This window comes from Erythrolamprus reginae, chromosome 1, assembly GCF_031021105.1.
Source record: "Erythrolamprus reginae isolate rEryReg1 chromosome 1, rEryReg1.hap1, whole genome shotgun sequence".
Taxonomy (NCBI): Eukaryota; Metazoa; Chordata; class Lepidosauria; order Squamata; family Dipsadidae; genus Erythrolamprus; species Erythrolamprus reginae.
Genome location: NC_091950.1, coordinates 343,132,464 through 343,146,291, shown reverse-complemented (window position 1 = coordinate 343,146,291; position 13,828 = coordinate 343,132,464).

Genomic DNA, 13,828 nt, shown 5'->3' with positions numbered 1-13,828 from the left:
AGCCTAAGCTAAGAATTTCTTTTTTCTACATAGTTTTAGTTTGACTTTAATAATATCATTTCTCCAAAAACTGTTCCTCTTTACCAATCATTTCTATTAGTTTTAATAGAATTATTGCAACATTCTGGTCCTGAGATGTGATAAAGTGTGGTCTGAATGAAACCACCTGCATAAAACCTTTGGACATTGATCACAAATAAATAAAGGGCTTTAAAAGTAAAGTCCCATTCAAGTAAAGATGGATTCCCCTACTGACTTTATAGACTTGCCATGTAGTTTTCTTGGCAATAGTAAGTAATCTCCCATTAAGATTATATTATTTTGCCTGCAACCTTATGATTTTCTGGTCTTCTCTCATCTAAGTACAAACAACTTATAATTTTGCTTAACTTTTCAAAATCAGCCAAGCATAACTAGTACTTTCCATCTATCTGGCTCAAATAGCTTGAGAATATGTCACTTCTTAGTACATTTTTACAGATAAGACAAGTATATTCATGTTATTAAATATTCATTAACCATAGACATTGATAAAAGAAGTGGGAGCATTTATATTGCAACTCTAGAAAACAGAATTAAATTTGCGTTACAAACCAGATTCTCCCCTTTGGAAAAACTACTCAATGTCTGATCTATAAAAGCAGTTAGTCTCAGGAATAAGACTACAACTCAACCCTTTAACTATAAATGTTAGCTCTACAAATTCACTCCCTATAATTCCTGTTTGGCTAGGAGTACTTCAGGAATGAAAGGCTCTTTAAAATATACTCAAGGCTGGCCATATTATTAGGAAAATGTTGAACTTTACAATCCAGAGAAGCAAATCTACCAGCCATCCTTTTTACATATAGCTCTGAAAGGAATTAAAACTTCATCTTCAAGGAATCTGGCTGATATATGAGAAAAGGCTTGCCACCGAAGTGCAAATTATGAAGGGGCAGTTGATCTTCCTCCCACCACAAGTGACAAGAGCTGTTGTACAATAATTTAAAAAGCAATGTAAAAAGCAATGTAACTGTAAGAGGAACTCTAAGTTTATTAAAAGGGGAATAATTTGGCTTTTCAGACATACATTTTGCTTTGTAACCAAAATAAAAGAGAACAAAATCCAATCACCACCTGGTGATGTGATGTGATGTGTCATTTCCTTGATGGCTAAGCCATACCAGATAAAGAGGATCTTCATAAATGGGCAACTTACTCTCAAGATCTTATGAAGCATATGCAAGCTATAAGTCTGTAAGACACAGCTATCCCCAATAACCTAGAGTGGAGTTGAGTGTAATGGAATGGAATGGAACAGAATAGAATACTTTATTGGCCAAGTGTGATTGGACACACAATGAATTTGTCATTGGTGCATATGCTCTCAGTGTACATAAAAGAAAATATACCTTCTTCAAGAATTATAAGATACAAGAGTTAGTGATAGTCCGGGTACAAATGAGCCGGGGTGGTGCAGCAGGTAGAGTGCTGTACTGCAAGTCACTGAAGCTGACTTGTAGATCTGAAGGTCAGCGGTTCAAATCTCATCACCGGCTCAAGGTTGACTCAGCCTTCCATCCTTCCGAGGTGGGTAAAATGAGGACCCGGATTGTGGGGGCAATAGCCTAGCTCTGTTAAAAAAGTGTTATTGCTAACATGTTGTCAGCCGCCCTGAGTCTAAGGAGAAGGGAGGCAAAAAAAATTGAATAAATAAATAAGTAAGTAAGTAAGTAAGTAAGTAAGTAAGTAAGTAAGTAAGTAAATAAATAAATAAATAAATAAATAAGCAATCAAATCCTATTAGGAACCAGTCAATATAAATTTTAAGGATACAAGTTACAAAGTTACAAATAATCAAGCAGAATTAAGAAGACAGCACTAATGTTGGATAATGGCTATTGTTCTTAAGACCTCTCAGCTCTTTTTGTCATTTCCTCTGCCCAACTGAGAGATAAGGGAATTTCTGGGGTAGGCATTGTCAAAATGCAGGGTTAACAGTTAGGACAATGTATGTTAACTGGAAGACAGTGTCCTAACCAAGGATGAAATGCTACCGGTTCAGCCCAGTTCAGGCATACTGGTAGCGCCGGCCACCCATGGTTTGTAGAACCAGTAGTGGCAGCAGTGTGCAGTTCCACCCAACTGCCCAGATGTTGCCTTTTTTATCCTCTGAACATGCACAAAGCCTTCTGTGCATGCGCAGATAGTGAAAAAGTATATCTGATTGGGGGGGAGACAAAAAAAAGTGCATGTGCAAAGCACATACTTCTGAACAGGTGAAAATAGATTTCACTGCTGGTCCTAACCATTAAATTTGTATTTTGAGAATGCCTTCCACAATAATTCCTCCATTCTGATAGTTCTCTGATTAGTGTGGAATCGTATTTTTAAAAAACTCATTTACTTCACTCCTTCCCTTTTCTTTATAAATATTTTTATTGATTTTATAATATAAAAAAACAAACACACAACATATAACAAATGTTCAGTGATTATGCCCACCACCAGACAAACATTCGTACCCCACCACCAATTGAGGGTGTTTCTTGTATAGATTATTTTAACACAAGAGCAAAATATTTATTTACATTTATTTATTTATTATTTATTTATTTATTAGATTTGTATGCCGCCTCTCTCCGTAGACTTGGGGCGACTCACAACAATAGTAAAACAACATATAAGAAATCTAATATTTAAAATAATTTAAAAGACCCTAATTTAAAAACCAAACATACACACAAACATACCATGCATAAATTGTATAGGCCTAGGGGGAAGGGAATATCTCAGTTCCCCCATGCCTGACAACAGAGGTGGGTTTTAAGGAGCTTACGAAAGGCGAGGAGGGGGGGGCAATTCTGATCTCTGGGGGGAGTTGGTTCCAGAGGGTTGGGGCCACCACAGAGAAAGCTCTTCCCCTGGGTCCCGCCAAATGACATTATTTAGTTGACGGGACCCAGAGAATGCCAACTCTGTGGGACCTAACTGGTCGCTGGGATTCGTGTGGCAGAAGGCGGTCCTGGAGATATTCTGGTCCAATGCCATGAAGGGATTTATAGGTCATAACCAACACTTTGAATTGTGACCGGAAACTGATCGGCAACCAATGCAGACTGCGAAGTGTTGGTGTAACATGGGCATACTTAGGGAAGCCCATGATTGCTCTCGCAGCTGCATTCTGCACGATCTGAAGTTTCCGAACACTTTTCAGAGGTAGCCCCATGTAAAGAGTGTTACAGTAGTCAAGCCTCGAGGTGAAGAGGGCATGAGTGACTGTGAGCAGTGATTCTCAGTCCAAATAGGGCCGCAACTGGTGCACCAGGCGATCCTGGGTAAACGCCTCCCTCACCACAGCTGAAAGATGTTACGTATTATAAAGTGATTCCAACTTGTTTCTTATGGCTTGGTCTCGGATCCTACTCACCATATATCGTCTTACCATGTCCCATCGTCCCAACCTTCCCTTTTTTACTTGAAAGGGACATACTTTTTTGCATACATCGTAGAATGCAGAAGTTCTCCACAGATTATAGACTACAAGTTCTTATGGCTGCTGATAATTGGCCATACTGGTTGCAGCTGATGAGAATTATAAACCTGAAGCAATTGTTTTTATAAGTTTACCTTACAAGCCAGAACTCTATATTGCTGCCTCATATTAAATTAAGACAGACAGAAGCTGTGCATAGATAATATATAATAACATTTTTCATTTGCAATGAGCCAGCTTATGTAAATAGATCTTTTGAACCCGGTATTCCACTTCTCATTCATATCCTTGGATTAAACTGCCTTTTAAAACATTGCTGAATTTTTCATGAGCGGAAGAATTTTTGGTTTATGAGCTGTATATGTTTTTTAAAAGCCATGAAGATTTGCATATCAATATAAAAATATAATAACTATTTTTTCCTTGGGGAGTGTTGCTCTATGTGAGATTTTTCTTCAATAGGTTACCTATTGAAAAAGCATAACAAATCCCAAACTTGAAGCAGCATGTTGCTGAAGCACTATAGCAGTTGCTACTTGCAGAGGTGCTGAGAATTTAATTATGTGGAATGCTTCTGATAATGTAGGTCAGTTTTGTTTGCTTTGCCAATGGATTAAAAATTTACTTTTGGCCTAAAACCACTGAAACTGCATATTTCAGTACTCAGATTCTGTAACATCAGAGGTGGGTTCCATCTCTGGAAGGGCTGCAAATTTTTTTACTACTACACTGTGGGCACGGTTTATTTTGTGGGTGTGGCTTGCCAACAATGTGACCAGGTAGGAGTGGCTTGATGATCATGTAATGGGGTGTGTGGCTTAAAGATCATGTGACTGGCTTAAAAGTGGCCAGCTTGACGTCACTCACGTCAAGGGTTTGGGTTAGGATTAGGGTGCCTGGCCTCTCCTCGCCTCAAAGAGATACAATTTCCAAAATATACCATTTAACCCTGCTGTTCTGTTTAAGAAAAATAACAAATCTTATGTTCGGGTCACATACGACCCGGACCGAAAACTCTTCATTTGCAGTGCTTATGTTTGGTCTTTTTGAAAGCTTTTTTCACTTGGAAAGTAGTCTGAACATTTCTGCACACAATGATATGAAAATTGAAATGAAAAAAGTAAATCTTATTGGTTTATTTTGTGGATATAATGCACGCCCCCCCTGTTTTTGTGAAATTTTTTTCAATTTATGGATAGTTTTGCTTGCAAAATGCATTCTATTTTACTACAGTTGCTATGGGATTGGTAGCTTGAACATTTCTGAACATAATGATATGAAAATTGAACTGGAAAAATTGATGCATATTGGTTTATTTTGTTGATGAAATGCACGCCCCCCCGTTTTTTTTAAATAGTCTTCACTTTATGGATAGTTTTGCTAGCAAAATACATTCTATTTTACTAAAGTTGGTGTGGGATTGGTAGCTTGAACATTTCTGAACATAATGATATGAAAATTGAACTGGAAAAATTGATGCATATTGGTTTATTTTGCACATAAAGTATGCCTCAATTATTTCAATTTATATAAAAATTATGCTGTTAATTTCAAACTTACATACTTTTTTTTAGTAAAATGGATTTGTTTCATAAAATTAGTTCTCTGGCTACAATGTGGTTGATTTTCAAAAGGATATTCCAAATATTTCTAGACAAATATGTATAAACAGTGACAATAATGGCACACAGCAAGGCCGAGGGGGGGGTGGCCCTTTTGTGGCAAAAATAAACCAATAAGAACCATTTTTTTCAGTTCATTTATATTTTTCTTATATTCAGAAATGTTCAATTTAGTATATCAAACCTCTTGGGGGAAAATTCCTTAGGGATTTGTAGCCTTAAAAAATAGAAATTGACACGAAATTAAAAAAGGATGGGGGGAGGGGCTTTTTGATCAAAATAAAAATATAAGTCTCAATTTTTCCAGTTCAATTTTCATATCATTATGTTCATAAATGTTCAAACTAGTTTTCCAGTTGAAAAAGTTTTCAAAAAGATCAAATTCAAGTACCTAAAAAAATTATTTTTGGTCCGGTCACATACGAACAGAAACAGATTCAAAGTTATGATTTTTTTTTGCCCAGAAAACAATTAGCCACCACCCCAAAAATATTTTTTGATGATCAGCATTGTTAAATTGAGTAAATGAATGCCTAAGATTTTAAAGAATATTTCGGATTTGGAGCATAAAAAAATAAAAAGTGAAAATGGTTGCAAGCAGCCAAGGGGGGGGGGAGGCCTTATTTCTGATGTTAAAAAACCAATAAGAATCATTTTTTTCAGTTCCTTTATATTTTTCTTATATTCAGAAATGTTCAAGCTACCAATCTCACACCAACTTTAGTAAAATAGAATGCATTTTGCAAGCAAAACTATCCATAAATTGAAAAAAATTTCACAAAAACGGGGGGGGCGTGCATTATATCCGCAAAATAAACCAATAAGATTTACTTTTTTCATTTCAAGTTTCATATCATTGTGTGCAGAAATGTTCAGACTACTTTCCAAGTGAAAAAAGCTTTCAAAAAGACCAAACATAAGCACTTCAAATGAAGAGTTTTCGGTCCGGGTCGTATGTGACCCGAACATAAGATTTGTAACTTTTTTTGCCCAGCAAAAACTAAGCCCCCACCCCCCAAAAAAAATTCTCATAGAGAGAACCCCTGAAATGATAAATAGTCATGAAATTTCAAGTTTCAGATATGCAGGGAAAAATTTTTACAGGGACTCAAACTTGGCTTCGGGTCACATACGACCCGAACAGAACAGTTTAATACAACATCCAAAATATACTATTTAGTTCTGTGTATATATATGCCATATGTGTACATATATATTACACACAGGCACACAAAAATATATATTATCTACAGTATTTATTTATTTATTTATTAAATTGTATGCCGCCCCTCTCCGTAGACTCGGGGCGGCTCACAACAGTATAAAGTGTATGTACACACACACATGCATGCACAGCTCTTCTAAAATTATACACATTCAACCTCATTTACTGCGACATGAAAAACATACCCAGAGCCCAGAAGGGGGGGGGGGATCAAAATTTTCCTACATGTTCTGCTTACCTGACTGTACCCATAGGAGCCCATCACTGGTGGGTTCCTACCAGTTTGGACCAGTTCACCTGAACCTGTAGCAAACCATTGGTGATGTCATGATGATGTCACAGAACTGGTTATTATTATTATTATTATTATTATTATTATTATTATTATTATTATTAATTAGATTTGCATGCCGCCCCTCTCAGAAGACTCAGAGCGGCTCAATTCAGTCAGTGCTGGTCCATGTACACCAGCATCTTTTTTGAGGGGGTGTTTTAGGGGGGGGATTTCTGCGCATGCGTCAGCATCTTGTTTTCAGCTTTTTTTCTTTCATTTTTTACTTTTTCAGCACTGTTCATGTGGATAGCACTCACGCACCCATGAAGCATGGCCACGCAGTGAGAGAAGAAGTGAACCAGCAGTGAGGTAAGTTAGAACCTGTGTGATATGGAATTGCATCTAAAAACATTTTGTTCCCTGCTATTTTGATTCATTATTTCATACATAGGACATCATTCTGGAGGAGGCAAGTCCTGTAATTAAGTTACATGAGTTACATAGAAACATAGATGTCTGATGGCAGAAAAAGACCCCATGGTCCATCTAATCTGCACTTATACTATTTTCTGTATTTTATCTTAGGATGGATATATGTTTATCCCAGGCATGTTTAAATTCAGTTACTGTGGATTTATCTACCACGTCTGCTGGAAGTTTGTTCCAAGGATCTACTACTCTTTCAGTAAAATAATATTTTCTCATGTTGCTTTTGATCTTTCCCCCAACTAACTTCAGATTGTGTCCCCTTGTTCTTGTGTTCACTTTCCTATTAAAAACACTTCCCTCCTGAACCTTATTTCACCCTTTAACATATTTAAATGTTTCGATCATGTCCCCCCTTTTCCTTCTGTTCTCCAGACTACACAGATTGAGTTCACTAAGTCTTTCCTGATACGTTTTATGCTTAAGACCTTCCACCATTCTTGTAGCCCGTCTTTGGACCCGTTCAATTTTGTCAATATCTTTTTGTAGGTGAGGTCTCCAGAACTGAACACAGTATTCCAAATGTGGTCTCACCAGCATTCTATATAGCAGGATCATAATTTCCCTCTTCCTGCTTGTTATGCCTCTAGCTATGCAGCCAAGCATCCTACTTGCTTTCCCTACCACCTGACTGCACTGTTCACCCATTTTGAGACTGTCAGAAATCACTACCCCTAAATCCTGAGTTTTGCTTATTAACTGAAAAAACAAAAGGTTTTTTTATTGCGTCTTTGAAATTTTAAAAAAAAATGAATCAAGAACACCCCTAGCACAAAGATAAAGCTAACAACATCTGTGCCGATTATTTTAAGAACTGACATTCTAGCAGATACATATTCATATCTGCCTGGACCACCTTTCCTATCATGGTATTTAAAGATTAGTGAAACATCTGGAAACAAACAAGGACATGGATAGGAACAGGAAAACAAGGCTGAACATTAAGAAAATTAGCCTGAGATTGTACATCTGATGTCAAGAAAAAAATTGTGCTTAGTCACTGAAAGCTACTGAAATAGCTTTCTTGAGATTCTGTTGAAAATAAATTGAAAAGAATTCACTCTACTTGCTCAATGAACAATTGTGATAAATACTTTTGATCAATATTCATCCTGCAGGTGGGCATCTTTTCTTCCAAGCCATTGTGAAAATAGGGTAGGAAAGGGGGGGACAGGATTGCAGCTTGAAACTGACATAAGTGGAATAGAAATTGTTTCATGAATTGACTGAATCTATATGGCTTGCCCAAATACACCAGGTTGTGGATAATCAATCCACAAATCAACCAAAGCAAAATAAATAAATAAATAAATTATAATCTCACATTTAAATGGGTAACCATGAAAACAGATTTATATCTATTTGGGAAGCTCCGCTTACCCTGTTATCAAAATGCAAGAAAAATCAAAATTTGTACTACGTTCTGAAGACTATCAGGAACAGAGCCAGTTATATTTCAGGAGTTAGGCACTGCAATGGTAATAGCTGGATTATAAGGCAGATACCTTTAAGAAGAGGTGATACGCAAGTAAACTTGTCTTGTAACATGTAAGGCTTTATAAGTGTTAATCAGCACTTTGAATGGCTTTTGGAAAGATTGTTTTTTTCCTATTTACATTGAATAAGCTTAAACCAGTTAAACCCAAATGAATTGCTCCCTAGACCTTTAAAGGAAATTTTTAACAGCAGGCCAGAACTTTATGTATTACGTTTTGAAAAATCCCTCCCAAAATGGAAAATTCTCTGATGGTTGGAACAAGGCAAATCACCTAAAAGCAGGAAAGAAAAATGCAGGAAATTATAAGCTATATAGCATGATGACAATAGGCAAATCATAAAGAGATTTAATCTATAAGAATCTTGGGAAAGCTCTGAGAGTTACACCATCTTAGAGATGAATCTGAACTTGAACATGTCACTGGATCATGTAAAACCTCCATAAATAAAACTCCCAGACTGGATTATTGAAATGCACTCTACATGAGATTAATCTTGAAAAGCATCCAGGAATTTCAGCTAATGTTGAAGAAGGCTGCTTGGAGAGTTAGTTAGTTAGTTAGTTAGTTAGTTAGTTAGTTAGTTAGTTAGTTAGTTAGTTAGTTAGTTAGTTAGTTAGTTAGTTAGTTATTAGAGTTGGAAGGGACTTTGTAAGTTATCTAGTCATACCCCATACTCAAGCAGGAGACCCTATACCCGTGATGGTGAACCTTCTTTTCCTCAGGTGCCCAAAGAACATGGGCGCATGCTATTACACATGCCCAAGTGCCCACATCCATAATTCCATGGCTGGAGAGGGCGAAAACAGCTTTCCCCCCTGGAGGCTTTCTGGAGCCTGGAAATGTCCTGTTTCCCAATTTCTGGTGGGCCCAATAGGTTCATGTTTTGCCCTCCCCAGGTTCCAAAGGCTTCCCTGGAGCTGAGGGAGGGTAAAAACACCCTCCCCCATATCCCCAGAGGTTCTCTGGAAGCCAAAAACACCCTCCCAGAGCATCTGTGTGAGCCAAAAATCAGCTGGCTTGCATACACATGCATATTGGACTAAGCTAGGGCAATGGCCCGTGTGTCAACAGATATAGCTCTGTGTGCCACCTGTGGCACCCATGTCATAGGTTCGCCATCATTGCCCTATACCATTTCAGACAAATGGCAGTCCAATCTCCTCTTGAAAGTCTCAAGTATTGTAGCACTCACAACCTCTGCAGGCAAGCTGTTCCACTGGTTGATCGCTCTCACCATCAGAAAGTCTCTCTTTATTTCCATGTTGAATCTCTCTTTGGTCAGCTTCCATCCTTTTTTCCTTCTCTGGCCCTCTGTTGCTTTGGGAAACAGCCTGACCACCCTCCTCTCTGTGGCAGCCCCTCAGGTATTGGAACTTCTTTTTTAAAAAAAAATATATATTGAAACTTTTATTATTAAAAAAAAGTCATATCATTGTTCTTACAGATCTAATACCGTTTCTAATACCTTTTTCTTCGAAACCAACGATTTGCCTCAAGACAGAGGTATTGGAACTTCTATCATGCCTCCCCGGTCCTTCTATTTGCTAGACTAGCCATGCCCAGTTCCTGCAAGCTTCCTTCGTATGTTTTAGTTTCCGGTCTCCTTATCATCTTGGTTGCTCTCTTCTGCATTTTGTCTAAAGTTTCAATGTCTTTTTTTGTGGTGTGATGACCAAAACTGAATGCAGTACTCTAGATGTGGTCTAACTAAGGCTTTATAGAGTGGTATTAGTACCCTCCTAAGCCTAGATTGTATCCCTCTGTTAATGCAATTTAGGATTGTATTGTCCTTTTTGGCTGCCGCTGCACATTGTGGCTCATATTTAGTTGGTTGTCCCCCAGGAGTCCAAGATCCCTCTCACAGTCACTGCTATCTCCCCGTTTATACGTATGTCTTTGGTTTTTCTTATCTAGGTGTAGGATTTTACTTTTCTTTGCATTGAATTTTGTTTGGGGCCAGTGTACATGTCTGTCAAGATCCATCTGAATCTTGTGTGCCTCTGATATGGCACATGATACGCTTCTGTTTCAATTGCGCTGAATTGATTGCCAGTCTGTCTCTGAGTACAATTCAGGATAGTGGTCTTGACTTTTAAAGCCTTCCATGACAATGGACCAAGTTATCTGAGGGCCTCTTCCCAATTATAATTATTCATCCTTTCAGACCCGACCAGAAAGTTAGTTTTGTTGAGGAAATCTGGTGAGACCCCAAAGACTCACCTTTTCTATTATAGCCTCTACCATCTGGAACATTATTCTACCCAAGGTGAAATTAACCTTATTTCTGTTAGCCTTCCAGAAAATCTTGAAAATGTGGTTCTTCCTTTAAGACTCGGGATCTCAAGACAAGCAGACAAAATGGTTGAATGAAGCTAAAAGATATTTGTCCTGTTGCTATCTTGGGGTTCCTTTATGTTTTCATTCCTTTGCTTTTGTTTTTTATTATTTATATCTGATGTGGGGGTTCTATTATGATATGACTTTGGCTGTTATTCTGCTTCTAGGTTTTCTAGTTACTTTTTATGAGATGGGCAGCTATATGAATTTGCTAAATAAATACAAGTACGTATTCCTGTTCATAGTAGCAAAACATTTCCTATATTTGTTTTGACTGCTCTTCCGACTCATACCTTCTTGTCAGATTTGTGAGTACGCTTGGAGGGGGGGGAGAGAACTGTAATTAGTCCTATACCCCAATGTCTACATTAAGGAAATTTCTATGTTTACGAAGTTTGGTTGGGTGCAACTAGACCAGAGTGGGTTCCTCCCAGTTCAGACTGGATCGCCAAAACTGGTAATGATCTGCAGATGATGTCACGAAAATGGATCGGCTGGTGCAGGTCCGTGCACGCCGCCACCTTTTTTTTATTCAGCTGCTCGAAAAAGGGACCTCCCATCCTCCTGCTGGGTAATACTGACCTTTATTTCTTTGCCCGAAGCACAGCTGATCAGCTCCTCAGCTGTGTCTCAGGCTGATTCCAGCTCCTGAGAATGCACGGAAGCCTAATTGCGTGAGAAGATGCATAAAACATTGTAATGCAAACAGGTGGGGAAGGTAAGTGGAACCCACTCCTGAACTAGACAATGTTAGAATGTTCACTTGGGGGCACCAGGAAGCTTGCCTTTTCTGCAATAGCCCTTCTGGAATACCATCCCTTCTGAAATTAGGATGGCCCCAACCTTGCTGGCCTTTAAGAAGACTTGGGCCTGCAATCTTTAGTGTATGAAGGGTTCCATTTCTAGTTACGCTGATCCTGACAATAATTTTTTTTTCTTGACTGCTATCTGGCTGCACAGAGTCAGTGGTTTATATACATTGAATTAATATATACATGAATGAATGAATATATTTTATTACATTTCACATTTTTACATTTGCTAAATAAATACAAGTATGCATTCCTGTTCATAGTAGCAAAACATTTTTACATTTTACATTTTTACTGAAAGAATAGTAGATCCTTGGAATAAACTTCCAGCAGACATGGTTGGTAAATCCACAGTAACTGAATTTAAGCATGCCTGGGATAAACATATATCCATCCTAAGATAAAATACAAAAAATAGTATAAGGGCAGTCTAGATGGATCATGAGGTCTTTTTCTGCCGTCAGTCTTCTATGTTTCTATTTCACCCACAGAATAAACATTTAACTTCATAATTAGTCCAGACAGATTAGATCAAGGGAATAATTTGAACAGAGGTCAGAACCAGCATTCAACACCTAGGTATACCCATATCACACCAACTCTCTGTGAGCTGCACTGGCTTCCAGTTGGTCTCCAGACACAATTCAAGGTATGCACATGGCTTAGGGCCTGACTATCTTCAGGACCGTGTTCTGGCACATAGCTCCCAGTGACCAATAAGAACCCACAGGGTTGGCCTTCTCTGGGTCCCATTGCCTAAGCAGTGCCGGCTGGAGGGACCGTGGGGAAGGGCCTTCTCTGTGGTAGCACCGGCTCTCTGGAACCAACTACCTCCTGAGATCTGTACTGCTCCCACCCTGCTGGCCTTCCAGAAAGCTTTAAAAACCTGGCTTTGCCAACAGGCCTAGTGCCATTGATCCGGCCACAGAAAGAGTGCATGGTTTTATTAATTCTGGGCTTAAAATTGTTTCTGTGTTGTCTTTTAAGATGTTGTAAACTGCTCAGAGTCCATTGGGAGTTGAGCGGTATTTAATTAATTAATTAATTAATTAATTAATTAATTAATTAATTAATTAATTAATTAATTAATTAATAAACTAATTTCCACTGTGGTTCCAAAGATCCAAACAGTCACAAGCAAATTTCTTTGCTTTACCATTGCTATTTAAAGCTTTAAAAGAAATTCAGCACATAATTATTTGATGCTTGCTTTCCTGCAGTGTTTTTACATGGCATGTGCACATTGATAATATCAGAATGAGTATGTGAATAAGAGAGGAGAGAGATACATATGAGGAGAATACAATGACAGACTGACTGTCTAGAATGCTAAAAACTTCATTTGGGGAAACCATGGAAGGTTTACCAGGTATCTGAACAGAATCTAAAACAGGAAATCAAAACGCCCAACCATTTAGATATGGAGGAGTTTGAGTGTCCTGGAATGTTCTGTTATTAGATAAATTCTTTAACTAGGTGCCCTTTCCTGACAATTTAGATCTTGATCCTGTTAGCTAGTAATGAGATTTGTAATCTGATACATCTGGAGAGATTGCTTACTGTGGAATGATCTTCTGGTTCCAAATAATGAAAACGAAACAAGGCACTATATCTTCTTAGTTTTTGCCCAAAGGTTGGAAACAATCAAGCTCATCCTGCACGACATTTCTAGCACCTTCTTACTCTGATAATCAGGGTAAAGCTATATCCAGGCAAAAACAATTAATTTCTAAACTGATACTAACTGAAGATGTTTTTAATTTCAGGAACACTTCTTATTTATAAGCAGATAATATTGAATAATATAGTGTACTAAAAACAAGTCAATATCTCTGGGACCGCCTTCTGCCGCATGAATCCCAGCGACCGGTTAGGTCTCACAGAGTTGGCCTTCTCCAGGTCCCGTCGACTAAACAATGTCGTCTGGCGGGACCCAGGGGAAGAGCCTTCTCTGTGGTGGCTCTGACCCTCTGGAACCAGCTCCCCCCTGAGATTAGGTTTGCCCCCACCCTCCTTGCCTTTCGTAAACTCCTTAAAACCCACCTCTGCCGTCAGGCATGGGGGAATTGAAACATCTCCCCCTTGCCCATGTTGT